Source organism: Ochotona princeps, chromosome 6 (genome assembly GCF_030435755.1).
Source record: "Ochotona princeps isolate mOchPri1 chromosome 6, mOchPri1.hap1, whole genome shotgun sequence".
Taxonomy (NCBI): Eukaryota; Metazoa; Chordata; class Mammalia; order Lagomorpha; family Ochotonidae; genus Ochotona; species Ochotona princeps.
The window spans coordinates 79,165,309-79,178,168 of record NC_080837.1 but is presented as its reverse complement, the minus strand read 5'-3'; the positions used below and the strand labels follow the sequence as shown (position 1 = coordinate 79,178,168).

General features: G+C 49.8%; 1 protein-coding gene across 2 annotated transcripts in view; it reads right to left on the bottom strand.

Annotated features, from left to right (window-relative positions):
• The window catches only part of APBA2 (amyloid beta precursor protein binding family A member 2), a 195,980-nt gene that overhangs the window by 150,714 nt on the left and 32,406 nt on the right, over nt 1-12,860 (bottom strand). The gene's annotated exons all lie outside the window — the stretch shown is intronic.

Here is a 12,860-nt window from a genome sequence, read left to right as displayed (position 1 = left end):
ACACCTATGCATTTGATACAACTTCCCACAAAATCACTCCACAATTGTTTCCAAGGACTTAAATGGAATCCCCAAATACATGCAATGAAGACTAAAATTATAATATAAATTATTGTTAATTTGAATAAAACATTCAAAAAAAGACCTGTTCCCATTTCTAAAACCACAGACAGACTTATCACACATAACAGCCAGGTGCTGTGGAACTCCAACCAAGCAATGCTGGGGACCTGCCCCCTGGGAGCCAGGAAGGAGGCTGAGAGAGGTTGGACAAATCCAGTACTGGGCAGAGCCTTCAGCACAAACCCCAGAAACTGTTGGGATTTTCCACCTTCACAGAACAAGCCTCGGGGATGGTGCCTGGCTGGAGGTATGGCTGGTGACCTGAGCCCAACATGGCAGCAGCCCAGGTCCCAGCTGGATGGGAGAGCAGATGATGGCCCCAGAGTCCCTCCGAGAGGCCATTACATCGCCATGGGGCCTCCCTCTTTAGCCCCCATTCCCAGTTCTCCTCCAGGCCCAGGAGGTTCAGCATCACCCACTCGTCCTGCCCAGCCTCTGCCCTTGGCCATCAGCTGTGGTAACCAGGGTGTTCAGGATGTCTCGTCCTCAGCTCCAAGGGCCAACAGAGGGATGAGTGTGCCACTCCCTAACCCATGCCCAAGGGTTCTGGCCCACAGGAGCCAGGAGGAGAGCAGGGGCTTTCTCTGGAAGGCTGTGTTCCATGCAGGAAGGAAGGTGACTTCACTCAGCCTGATGGACAGGGCTTTGGGGGACCCCTGGCATAGCGTTTCGGGTACCCAGAGTCCATGGAGATCTGCACCTGGCTTTCCCCTGAATCTAGAAGCAGAAGGTCACAGCCAGTCAGAAGAGCTGTGTGCATGCCGTCCCCCGGGTGCTCAGCGCTGACCCAGGGCCCCCAGGCAGCACCAGCTCAGAGGACTGCAGACACAGCAGCCAGGGGTAACAGCCCATACGTGCATTCCCTGAGCCAAGAGCGAACTGCCGGTCTTTAGGGGAACACCCTCGGGGAAGCACCCACAGATGAGCCCTTAGGAGAAGGTGACAGAGTGAAACATCTCAGGCCCTAAAAGTACCAATCTCATCAGAGGCAAGACCAGCTGCAAGGGTGGTCAGGACAGAGGCCAGAGAAGAGGGAGGGGACGCCATTGGGACCTCCCTCCACAGTCACTTCTAAAACAGGTCAGCCCAGCAGGCAGAAGCTGAGAAATCATCCCCAGTGACTTGTCATGGTGACATGAGACCATGCCCAGAAACTCAGGGACACCTGAGCCCTCCTCTGAACTTGACCCCAGGGCAAGCAGGGGCAAAGGGGCAAAGGGGCAGTGGCGGGGAGAAATGGAGCTCCCTCTTGCCAGTTTCTGAGCTGACGCGGGGAACACAGAGCAGGGCACCTCCTGGCAACAGGTTCTAGGCTCTCAGGACTGCCAGTGGCAGCCGGGGCCAGAGCCTAGGGTCTCAGACATGGCACCCTCTTCTCCAACAGGTTCCCTACTCAGGGGTCTGCTAGTCACAAAACTCCAGTGTGTCATGACCCTGAGCCCAGCTCAGAATTACAGATATTACAGTGCAGGTCCACGCCACCTGCCTAGTACTCAGAGTCCAGTACCAAGCTGGGTGGACGCTGGGGGTTTCTGCAGGGAGAAGCAGGCCTGGAATGCACCTGCTGAGACACACACTGCACCAGCTACAGATCATGGTGTGGGCATCAGAGACATGCATGCATCCAGCAACAACTCAGCTACTTCCACCTTTCCATTGCCTTCTTTTTACGTCGACGTCAGTGGGCCGGTCTCCCTTCTAGAGAGAAATCACAGCTCAGGACACTTTGCAGCTTTCTTTGCACTGGGCGGCTGGCAGATCCACACTTCCTCTGCAAGAACACTTGTTCCCCTCCCAGGCCTTGCCCTCCCTGAATGGAGTTAGCAAAATCGGAGTTTTTTCACATTGTAATCAAGAGAACAGATGACAATGGCTTAAAAAAAAATCTGTTCATATGAACCAGTGCTGGCAGTGAGGATCACCCACAAGATGAGGAGGATGGAGGCTAACTGGTTGTTCGAGATGGGTAGAAGTCCCATTGTTGCAGTCCTAGAAGCAAAGGCTGGGGGACACAGGGCAGGGACATGGGGAGGGCTCACCCACAGTCAGAGGGCCAAGCTGCTAGAATTCAGTTCTGAGAAATGCTGTGGTTGGAAAAGTCTGCCATTGTCACCCCAGCATCAGGCAGGAGTGCAATCCCCAATGGTATTCAAGCAGTAAAAACCACTAATTGTGGCATTTAGGGGCAAGGCCTTTTTGAAAGGGGTTAGTTAGATCAGAAGAGGGCACTAGGATGGCACCTTCAAAATGGCATCCTGATGGTTTATAAGGAGATCCCAAGGACACAGACAGGAAGGGGCCTGGAGTTGCTGTGAGTCACACACATCTGCGGTTCACAAGGTGGCCTGACTCCCACACACCACTGCAGCCAAACCTGGCTGGCCAGTGCAGGTCACCTCTTCAGCTTCAACCATGCTGCCCCAGGAAACCACTGGCACACACCAGTGCAAAGAAAGACCACTGCCCTCTGAGAGGGATGGGCTCTAAAATGACCTTGCACAGAAGTGGGAACCTCACTCACTGAACCCAGCCTCAAATTCACAGGGCATGGAAGTAAGCCTACAAACCAGCAACCATCACAGCTGGGTGGCCAGGCCTCCCCAGTTATTCCTTCTAATGGTGCCAGGCTCCCTTCTGGGTAGGGCAGCCTGAGGGGACAGACCCTAGCATCCCCTAGAACTTGAATGGGACGGGTGGAATGGCGGACAAGTGAACCATCAGATGTGGGATACAGGTCCAGGTAGGGCCAGGGTCCAGAGGAAACTCAGAGCAAGACAAGGCCTGGAGCTTCAACTCCAAAATGCTAAGTCTGCAAGTTGTTGCTCCTGTCCTCATGGTACAACCTGGACACCGCTGACCCTGCTGGGCTCATCTGTGACCCAAGCTTGAGAGGCACCCCCACCCTTGACAGGTAGAGAGGCATACTGAGTCTACAGTCATTCATCATCCACTGTGACAGTCAGGGTGATGATGGGAGAACTCCCACGGACTTTGTCTCCAGGGTCCTCAGCAGGTTCTCTCCAGGTTGGGGCCCAGAGGCAGGGGGAAGGCACCTGCTGTGAAACCCCTGTAGAACAGCCTGCTCCACAGGACCTGCCTGGATGCTCTGAGTTCTGGCACCTCCAGCCATCCTGTCTTGGGTCCATGGGCTTGGGAAAAGCTTTGCAACCAATCCCCATGCTGGCTTAGGACTTTCTGAATCTTAGGACTTTCTGAATTTACAATGGTATCAAAAGGTACCCATTTACTCAATCCTTGTTGTCACCTACATGGTATTCAGCAACTTGCACAAAATATTCAATGCTTTCTTCTAAAACAGGCTGTGTTGGAAGACTTGGGCCAAGTGCAGTCTGCAAGTGCTCCGAGCACATTTAAGGTAGCCTAGGTGATGCTGTGATGCTCTGCATGTTGGGAGCATCAAGTGCATCTTCAGCTCAGGATATATGCAGCTTGGGGTGGGTCTAGTGAGACGTAAAGGATGTCAGGGAGGCTCTGTATAAGAAGAAACACGGTCACAGCCCAAGGACAGGTCCACTGAAGGACTGGGATTTAGTCATGGGATTATAAGCCACCACCCTTTCAATAGCTTATAACTATACCAGCAGGTACCAGTGTGATAATAGTGTACTAAAGCTGCAAGAGCTATAGAACACAGACCCTAAGAAGGCCTTAGGGAAGCCCCAAGTCAAGACCAGGAAACACACACAAGGACACTGGAGAAACTGAACTCCCTGACACCTGCAACCACAACCAACACTGTACATGGCCTGACTCATGCTGTATGGAGTGGAACTGACACAAACTCTCACACTGATGCATTGTACGCAGTCCGACTCTCACTGAAATTGACACAACCCTCACACTGATGGCCTATTAGCCTCAGTTCTGCCTTCCCAACACAGTAATGCTTGGCTTTACAGAACACACAATAAAGTATGTCAAAAGGTCAGAGGGGACGGGGAGTCACACTCAGAAGTGATAAAATGCCAGCCTCAAATCCAGACCTGGTATGACATGCTTTTCGGAATTATCAGACCAGGAACTTCACATCTAGATGACTGATATGCTAAAGGTTCTAAAGAAAAGAATAGACAACATGCAAGAAACGATGGTTAATCCAAGCAGAGTGACAGAAAGGCTAATGAAGACTCTGAATCTCTGAGCTGGAAATGTCTGAACAAGAAGAGACTAAGATGGGGAAGAGACGACGGGTTCACCAACATGGCCAAAGGGCGAGATGGTCGGTGCCCTTCAACCTACCAAACGAGATTACAAAACAAAAACACAGAACAACTAGGAACTGTGAGATCATATCAGGGATGTGTATATGTCATGAATATTAAAAGACAAGAGAGGACCCAGCGCCATGGCCTAGCGGCTAAAGTCCTCACCTTGAACGCCCCGGGATCCCATATGGGCGCCGGTTCTAATCCCGGCAGCTCCACTTCCCATCCAGCTCCCTGCTTGTGGCCTGGGAATGCAGCTGAGGACGGCCCAATGCGTTGGGACCCTGCACCTGCGTGGGAGACCTGGAAGAGGTTCCAGGTTCCCGGCTTCAGATTGGTGCAGCACCGGCCCGTTGCGGCTCACTTGGGGAGTGAATCATCGGACGGAAGATCTTCCTCTCTGTCTCTCCTCCTCTCTCTGTATATCTGACTTTGCAATAAAAAATAAATAAATCACTCAGGGCCCGGCGGCGTGGCCTAGTGGCTAAAGTCCTCGCCTTGAAAGCCCCGGGATCCCATATGGGTGCCGGTTCTAATCCCAGCAGCTCCACTTCCCATCCAGCTCCCTGCTTGTGGCCTGGGAATGCAGTTGAGGACGGCCCAATGCATTCGGACACTGCACACGCATGGGAGACCCGGAAGAGGTTCCAGGTTCCCGGCTTCGGATCGGCACGCATCAGCCTGTTGCGGCTCACTTGGGGAGTGAATCATCGGACGGAAGATCTTCCTGTCTGTCTCTCCTCCTCTGTGTATATCTGGCTGTAATAAAATGAATAAATCTTAAAAATAAATAAATAAATAAATCTTTAAAACACAAGAGAAATGGAGAAGAAAAATACCTAACAATGGCAATTTTTCCCCCAAAGTAGTGACAGACACCAAACCAGAGAACTAGGAAGTTCAACGAACACAAAACAGAAACATAAATTTAAGAAATAAAACAAGGGCCCAGCGCCATGGCCTAGTGGCTAAAGTCCTCACCTTGAACATGCCAGGATTCCATATGGGTGCTGGTTCTAATCCCAGCAGCCACACTTCCTATCCAGCTCCCTGCTTGTGGCCTGGGAAGGCAGTTGAGGATGGCCCAAAGCCTTGGGACCCTGTACCTGCATGGGAAACCTGGAAGAGGCTCTAGGCTCCTGGCTTAGGATCGGCACAGCACCAGCCTGCAATCACTTGGAGAGTGAATCAACAGACGGAAGATATTTCTGTCTCTCCTCCTCTCTGTATATATCTGACTTTCCAATAAAGATAAATAATAAAAAAAGAAATAAAACAAATGAGAATAACTATACCCAGGCATATACTGTTTGAATTACAGAAAACCAAAGATAAAGAAAAAATTATGGAAATGATGGGTAAACATCTACTGAGGGACTCAGACAAGAATCACGCCAGACTTTTCATCACAAGTATGCTAGCCAAAAGAGAAAGGAATGAAATCTCCAAATTCTACAAAAAAAAGTCTGGGATTACCCCCCAGATACAAAAAAAACAAAAGAGAAGTAAATAGATTCTCAGACAGGAACTAAAGGAAGCTCTCACTGGCAGACATACCCTGAGAGCAACTGTTAAATATCTCCCTTTCTCTAGAAAGAAGAAGATGCAGCCCAAAAACCTAGACCTACATAAAGACAAGAAAGGTATCCACAAAGGAACGCACGAAGACAAGACAAAGGTTTCTACTTCCCTTACTCTTACTGGGACTAAGTCGTAACACCTACTCTTTTAAGCAATAACAATAACAATGGATATATGAGGTTAAGTTCAGCAGTGCCAAGGACAGGAAGGAGAGACAGAATACTCTGCTATAATGGACTTGAACTAGACATCACGAGATACAACACTATTTAAAGGTAAACTTACTTTGTCTTTACCCTGTAGGGAGCAGCCCTTTGCCCTAATGGTTTAGACACCCAGCCTGGTGGTTTGGAAGCCCACATCCCATACTGAAGTGCCTGGGAGGCCCAGGATGCAGCTGGGTCCCTCCCAGCCACAGACAAGCCCTGGATTGCACTCCCAGCTCCTAGCCAGCCTTTGTCACAAGCAGATAGGAGTTGTCTATGAAAGTCTCTCCCTCTAATTAAAAACAAAAGAAAGATGAAGGTGGGAGGAACAATTTCACATTCAGACCTGGCAGTCTTTGGAGGAAGCGACATTTTCATGTCACAAGGGACGAAAGGATCACCATCAACGGCCCTGCACCCAGCAACTCAGCACCAAGATTCTAAAAGGAGAAGCAGGAAAACCTACTGTTGCAGGTGAAGACTCAGAGACCTCCGTGTTGTAGAACACAGATAAAACCAACACGATCAGCTCACTGTCAGTCCATGCAATCTGACGTGTTCAGAACGCCATCTCCATCAACAGCAAAACATGCTTTCTCCCCAAGCCATCACGAACGTTCACTGTGGCACACAACATGTGGGGCCACGAGCACCTCTCGACAGATTTGTAAAAACACAAACCACATGAAATATGTTTTCAGCCCAGAAAATAATTTAAAAATCAACAAGAAGTCCAGGAGACTCTCCAACCACCTGTAAATTAAAGAACACACGGGCCAATGAGGAAATGAAAAAAACACATGGGACAATGAGGAAATTACCAAGAGAAATTGTTTAAGCCTTTGTATTAAATGAAAATGAGAATTCCACACACCAAAATTTGCAAAATGTAACCAAAGCAGTCCTTGAATGCATAGAATAGGAAAAATGTAAAATCAAGGACACGAACGTCTTAGAGCTTAAGCTTAGCATGATTTTTTTTAATTGAAGCCCGAAGCAAAATAATGTTTTAAAAATTGGAATATAAATTGATTAAATAGATAATAAAAAATAGAGAAAGTCAACCAATTCCAAATCTTTTTTTAAACCAGATGAGAGAATATCACAAATAAGCAAGACAAATCATGAAATAACTCACCAGTACTCATTCCATGGACAGTGAAAGGACAGAACAAAAAAACCTGAGACTGATTCAATCATTTAAATCAAACAAACTCATTCCTCTTTTTAAAGTTTTCTGTGTATTTAATTGAAACCCAGAGAGAGAGATGGTCCACTCAGTGGTTCACTCCCTAAATGCCTGCAACAGCCAGGGCTGGGCCAGGCTGGGGCCAGGCTGAAACCAGGAGCTGGGAGCTTCATCCAGATCCCTGACATGGGTGGCAGGAACTCAAGAAATGGAGCCGCCTGCTGCCTCCCAGAGCACATGTCGGCAAGAAGCTGCAGCAGAGGTGGAGCAGCGACTCCAGTCAACATTTAAGGAGGAAATGATACCAATTCTCTACCATCTTGCCTAGATATTAGGATGTGGTCCAAGTATCAGGGTCCCAGCCACTCAGCAAAGGATGCCCAAGCTTCCAGTTCCGGGCTTCAGCCTAGCCCATCTGTGCCTGCTGTTGGAGTGTAGAGAGTGAACCAGTGAATGGGAAATGTCTCTGCCTCTCCAATAAAACAAAAATAAGTTGTCTTAAATCTTCGAGAAGATATGAAACCAAAGTAGAACAAAGAATTATATAATATATCCAGGTGAGATTTTTCCCAAGGTTACAAAGATGATTAAACAGAAAACTCAATAGATATAAGTGATCATATCATTTAAAGAGCAAAATCATATATAAGTTGACACAGAAGAAGCATATGACAAACTCCAACACCTGTTCCTGATTTAAAGCGAACAGGAACACACATTTAGTCTCTGGTTAAGACATCAGCTGAGATGCCAACGTCCCACTCAGGGCACTTGGGTACAATTCCCGGCTCCTGCTCCTGACTCCAGCTTCCAGCCAAGCCAGACCCTGAGAGGTGGGGGTGACCGTTCAAGTACATGGGCTCCTGCCACTCACTCAGAAGAGCTAGATGAATTCCTGACCCCTGGCTTTACCCTCACCATCTCCCCAGCCAGTGCAGACATCTAGAGGATGGGGGTGACAGTGAATGAGCAGATGGGGGTTCTCTCTCACCCACCCTCTCTACCCAATAAATAAATAAAAGGTAGCAACACTCACCAAATTAGGAATAAAGAACAATCATCAACTCCATTAAGAGCATTCACCCAAAAATCTAGTAACTTACAGGCATAATCCTCCACCTGCAGTGCCAGCATACCATACAAGTGCTGGTTCATGTCCCGGCTGCTCCACTTCCAATCTGGCTCCTTGCCAGGAAAGGCAGGGAGGGTGGAAAGGCAGTGGGGGTGGCTTAAGCCCTTGGGCCTCTGCACCCACATGAGGAACCCAGAGGAATCTCCTGGCTTCTGGCTGCAGCCTGTCCCAGCCCTGGCTATCACAGCTATGTGGGGAGTGAACCTGCAGATGGATGTACACTTTCTCTCTTCTAAGATCTCTCTTTCATTAAACAAAACAAAACGAAAAACAACTCTTTAAGCACACACACAGAGCCAGTGCCAACTTTTTAACCAGCTAATCCTCTGCCTGCAAACATCAACTTGTGTCCTGGCTGCTCCACTTCCCGTCCAGCTCCCTGCTTGTGGCCTGGGAAAGCAGTAGAGGATAGCCCAAACCCTTGGGACCCTGCATCAGCATGGGATACCTGGAAGAAGCTCCTGGCTCCTGACCTCAGATTGGCTCAGCTCTGGCCATTATGGCCATTTGAGCAGAGAACCAGTGGATGGAAGATCTGTCATCTCATCTCTCTGTAAATTTACCTTTCCAATACAAAATAAATAAATCTGAAATCAAAACACACATACACACCCCACACAAGCTATGCTTCACATCCAGTGAACTGTCTGTAACAAAAGCAAACAGAAAATACCAGAATTGTGAGGAACCCCCACCCATCACTGGTGGGAATTTGCAACAGCCGGGCAGTTCCTCAGTTACACCTAGCATGACCACACTTCCCAAGAATCCCACTGTTAAGCACATCCAGTCGACAGTGCCAGGTTCACGGCAGCGTTATCCATGATGGACCAAAGGCAAAGCAAGCCCAGGGTCCACCAGCTGTAAAGTGGACGCAGACAGTGCTTACCCCTACAATGGAGTCACATTCAGTCACAGAAAAAACTGATACTCTACCATATCCCAAGGGACGAGTCTCACCCACACTGCCCTGAGGCCGGGTCACACACAGGAGATCCCCCCACCAAGGTAGGTCTTAGTAACTTCCGCAAGAGGCAAACCCACAGAGATAGCAGGCCATCTGGTGGCCACCAGGGGCTGGAGAAGACGTGGGATCCAGGCAAGGGCTGCTTAGTGTGCGCTAACCCAGCAAGGGGCCAAGGGGCGAAGGAGGCCATGGAGATGAGCCCCTAGTCTTCAGCTGGGATGAGCAGGTACTGGAACCGAAAACAGATGGTGATCTTGGGGAGTGTGATGAGGCGTGCGACTGGAGGGACAATGGCCAAGGGTCTGTTCATGTTTTGTGTGTGTGTGTGTATACTATATACATATATAATATATAAAGTGAAAATAGGTTTTGAAAAAGTTGGTCAAGGAGGTGGAGGACGGATGCTGCAGCACATGTGTCACAGTAGGTGTTGATCTGGCAGGCACGGTGGTGCCTGTGAGCCCAGGCTTTGGTAGACCTTGGAATAGTGGCAGTGAAGTGACACTGAGGGTATTCACATGGCTCTGTCCCTCTGAGCACGAGGGGCTGCAGTGGCCTCCCTGGCCATGGTGGGGGCCAGGGGTGGGGAGGCTGTCACCCTTAGGGACCAGCAGCAGCTCCCTCAGCAGTGCACGGTGCAGGAGAACACATGCGGCTGTTTGTTCTCACAAGGTCCTAACACCCACGTTGCATGCCACTCAGCAACACAGGTGAATTCTGAGGGATGTTGGTGAGCAGTCCTGCTGCTTTACAAACATTATATGGAATAGTTGCTGGAAAACGGAAAGAAAAGAGGAAAGGAGGTGGCAGCACCCCGAGTCTGGTGGTGAGGCCCTGCAATCCGCCATGAGAGTTCCGGGATCTGACTGCAGACCCCAACCCGGCCTCCAGCATCCTGCTGGTGCTGACCCTTGAAGCAGCGGTGACGGCTGGGCTCGGGGTGCTCCCACTGTAGTGGACATCTGGGGAGTGAACAAGCCAACAAGAGCACTCTCTCTTATTTTGGTAGAAAAAAAGGAAATCTGTGCAGTTTTATGATGCATTTTCCATGAACATCTTGAAGGCCTCTCATGTTTATGTGCGTAAAATTGCATGCCAGAGACTAAATGTATGGCAAGCTATCCCAGACGACCAAATACATAACTTGACCATCTATTATACGCTTAGCTATAAACATGTCATTCATTGTTCCTATGATAAACAGAGCAACCCGAGGTCAAATCAAGGACACGAGAAAGTGATGTGATCAACCAGACCCAGGAAGCATGAGCTGTCTGAGCCGGTTCCCAGGCACACACAAAATCATGACAAAATAGAGAATATAGTGAATGTATAAAGCGGTATATTCATCATTATGAAGTATTACATACCATACATAGTTTTGTGAGCTATACTAAAATTTTTATTTAATTTTGATTTGAAAGATGAAAGAGCAAGCTCCCATCGTATGGTTCACTCCCTAAATGCTCAGTCTGGGCTCGACCAGGTGGGAGCTGGGAGCTGGGAATTCCAACTCGGGTCTCCCAGGCAGGTGGCTGAGGCACCATCGCCTTCTACCTCCGTGGGTCTGCACTGGCAAGAAGCTAGAACTGGGAGTATAACTAGAGTTCAAATGTAGGGACTCTGCTACCAGACACAGGCATCTCAACCAGCGTCTTAAATAGCAGGGCAAACACTCATCTGCCAGGTGCCACCCCTCTGTCCAACAGGCAGCATGGCAGGAGTTTCTAAACCATCATCTCTCTCTCACACACACACACACACACAGACACAATGTGTCATGCGACATTACAACACTTTCATGAGCAAGAGGAACTGTTGTGCTCAGCTATCATCAGCAAGCCCACTGCATGAACAGGAAGGTGAGGGAGTGCATGACGGGGTTTGCGGATGGGGAGGGGCTGCTCAGGACATTTTTGGAAGGAGGGCAGGAAGTGGGCTTGGCACAGCTGCTTTGCAGGGACAGGTCTGGTATTGAGAGACCCAGACAGGGGCAGTGTGAGAAACAGCAGCAAAAACACAGCTCAGAGAACCTGCCAGGACCAGAGCAAGGCTGGGGGCTGGCCCTACCCTGCCGTGCACTGCACGTCACTGGTCCCTGGGCTCCTGGAGGACCGTCACCCCTGCAGGAGGGGCAGGGCTGCAGCTAGCAAATGGGCCCCGCCCCAGAAGGGCTGAAGCATGATGAACACCCAGATGATGTTTGAGTCCTGCCGCCCCACACCCGTGTGTGAGAGCCTGTTTGGAAACAAGCCAGGTCATTCAGGTGGGAGCTGATAAAAACAGGCTGCAAGCATGACGGCCAGCAAATCCTGGCCAGTGAGGAAGGAATGGCAGGACAGAGGTGCCCCTCACAGCCTTCGCCAGGGACCAACCCTGCTGCCACGAGGACCTTGAACGCCCCCTCCAGTACTGTGGGTGAGCAGTGCCTGCTCTCCCAAACCACACAGGCTATGGGTTTCCTGATGAAGACCTCCAGGAGATAGACCAGGATGGCCACCCTTATGAACAGTCAGTGGCAAGTGGACTGGGATGCAGAATAACTTAGGAATTATTGGGGCCAACACTGTTGTACCAGTCCACATCCTGGCTGCTCTACTTTTAATCCAGCTCTCTACCAATGCACGGCAAACAGAGGGCAGCAGAAAGTGGCCCAGGTCTTTGGGCTGTGCCACTTCTGTGAAAGACCTGGATGGAGGTCCAAGCCCCTCGCTTCCTCCTGGCCCACCCCCAGTCATTGTAATCATTTGGTAAGTGAACCAGTGGATGCAAGCTCTCTCCTTCTGCCTTTCAAATAAATATTTTAAGAGGAAGTTATTATTGTCATTATTATTTTTTTACATCTTCTCAGCCTGAATCCTGGACTCCCAGGAAGAACTGACCAAGCAGATGTCTTGGGTGCCAAGACACACTGGGACGGAAAGGCAGGCCATCCAAGAAATCAACACTTGTAGCAGCAGAGACAAGAGGCTGGTGGGCCCCAGGCAGGGTCCCCAAAGCCAAACTGACGGGGTCCTAGGAAATGCACAGCCCCCGTCTGGCCTTTCATCCTCTGGGAACACCTGCTCTCCTTCCTATCTTCTCCCTCAAGACACAATCTGCCCTCAGCATCCGCAGGCCTGAGAGCAGAGATTCGACTTGGCCAACCAAGGCTTGAAAAACTCAATTCCAGAAAGCTCCAAAGGCAAAACTCGAACTTGCTGTCCAGAGAACACTATGCCAAATCCACAGAAATGAAGCGCCATCCAGGCCACGTGGCAGTCCCTCCCAGACCCTCGGCCTCTCACTGGCACTCCTGTTGGAGTGTGCCCCAGCTTCGAGCAGGATTCTGTGCAGCCACGCCTGCAACAGCTGCATTCACACGGGACTTGTGTCAGCAAAGAAGCTATTTACGCAACAATGACACCACACAATGTGCGCACCCCACATCATCTAG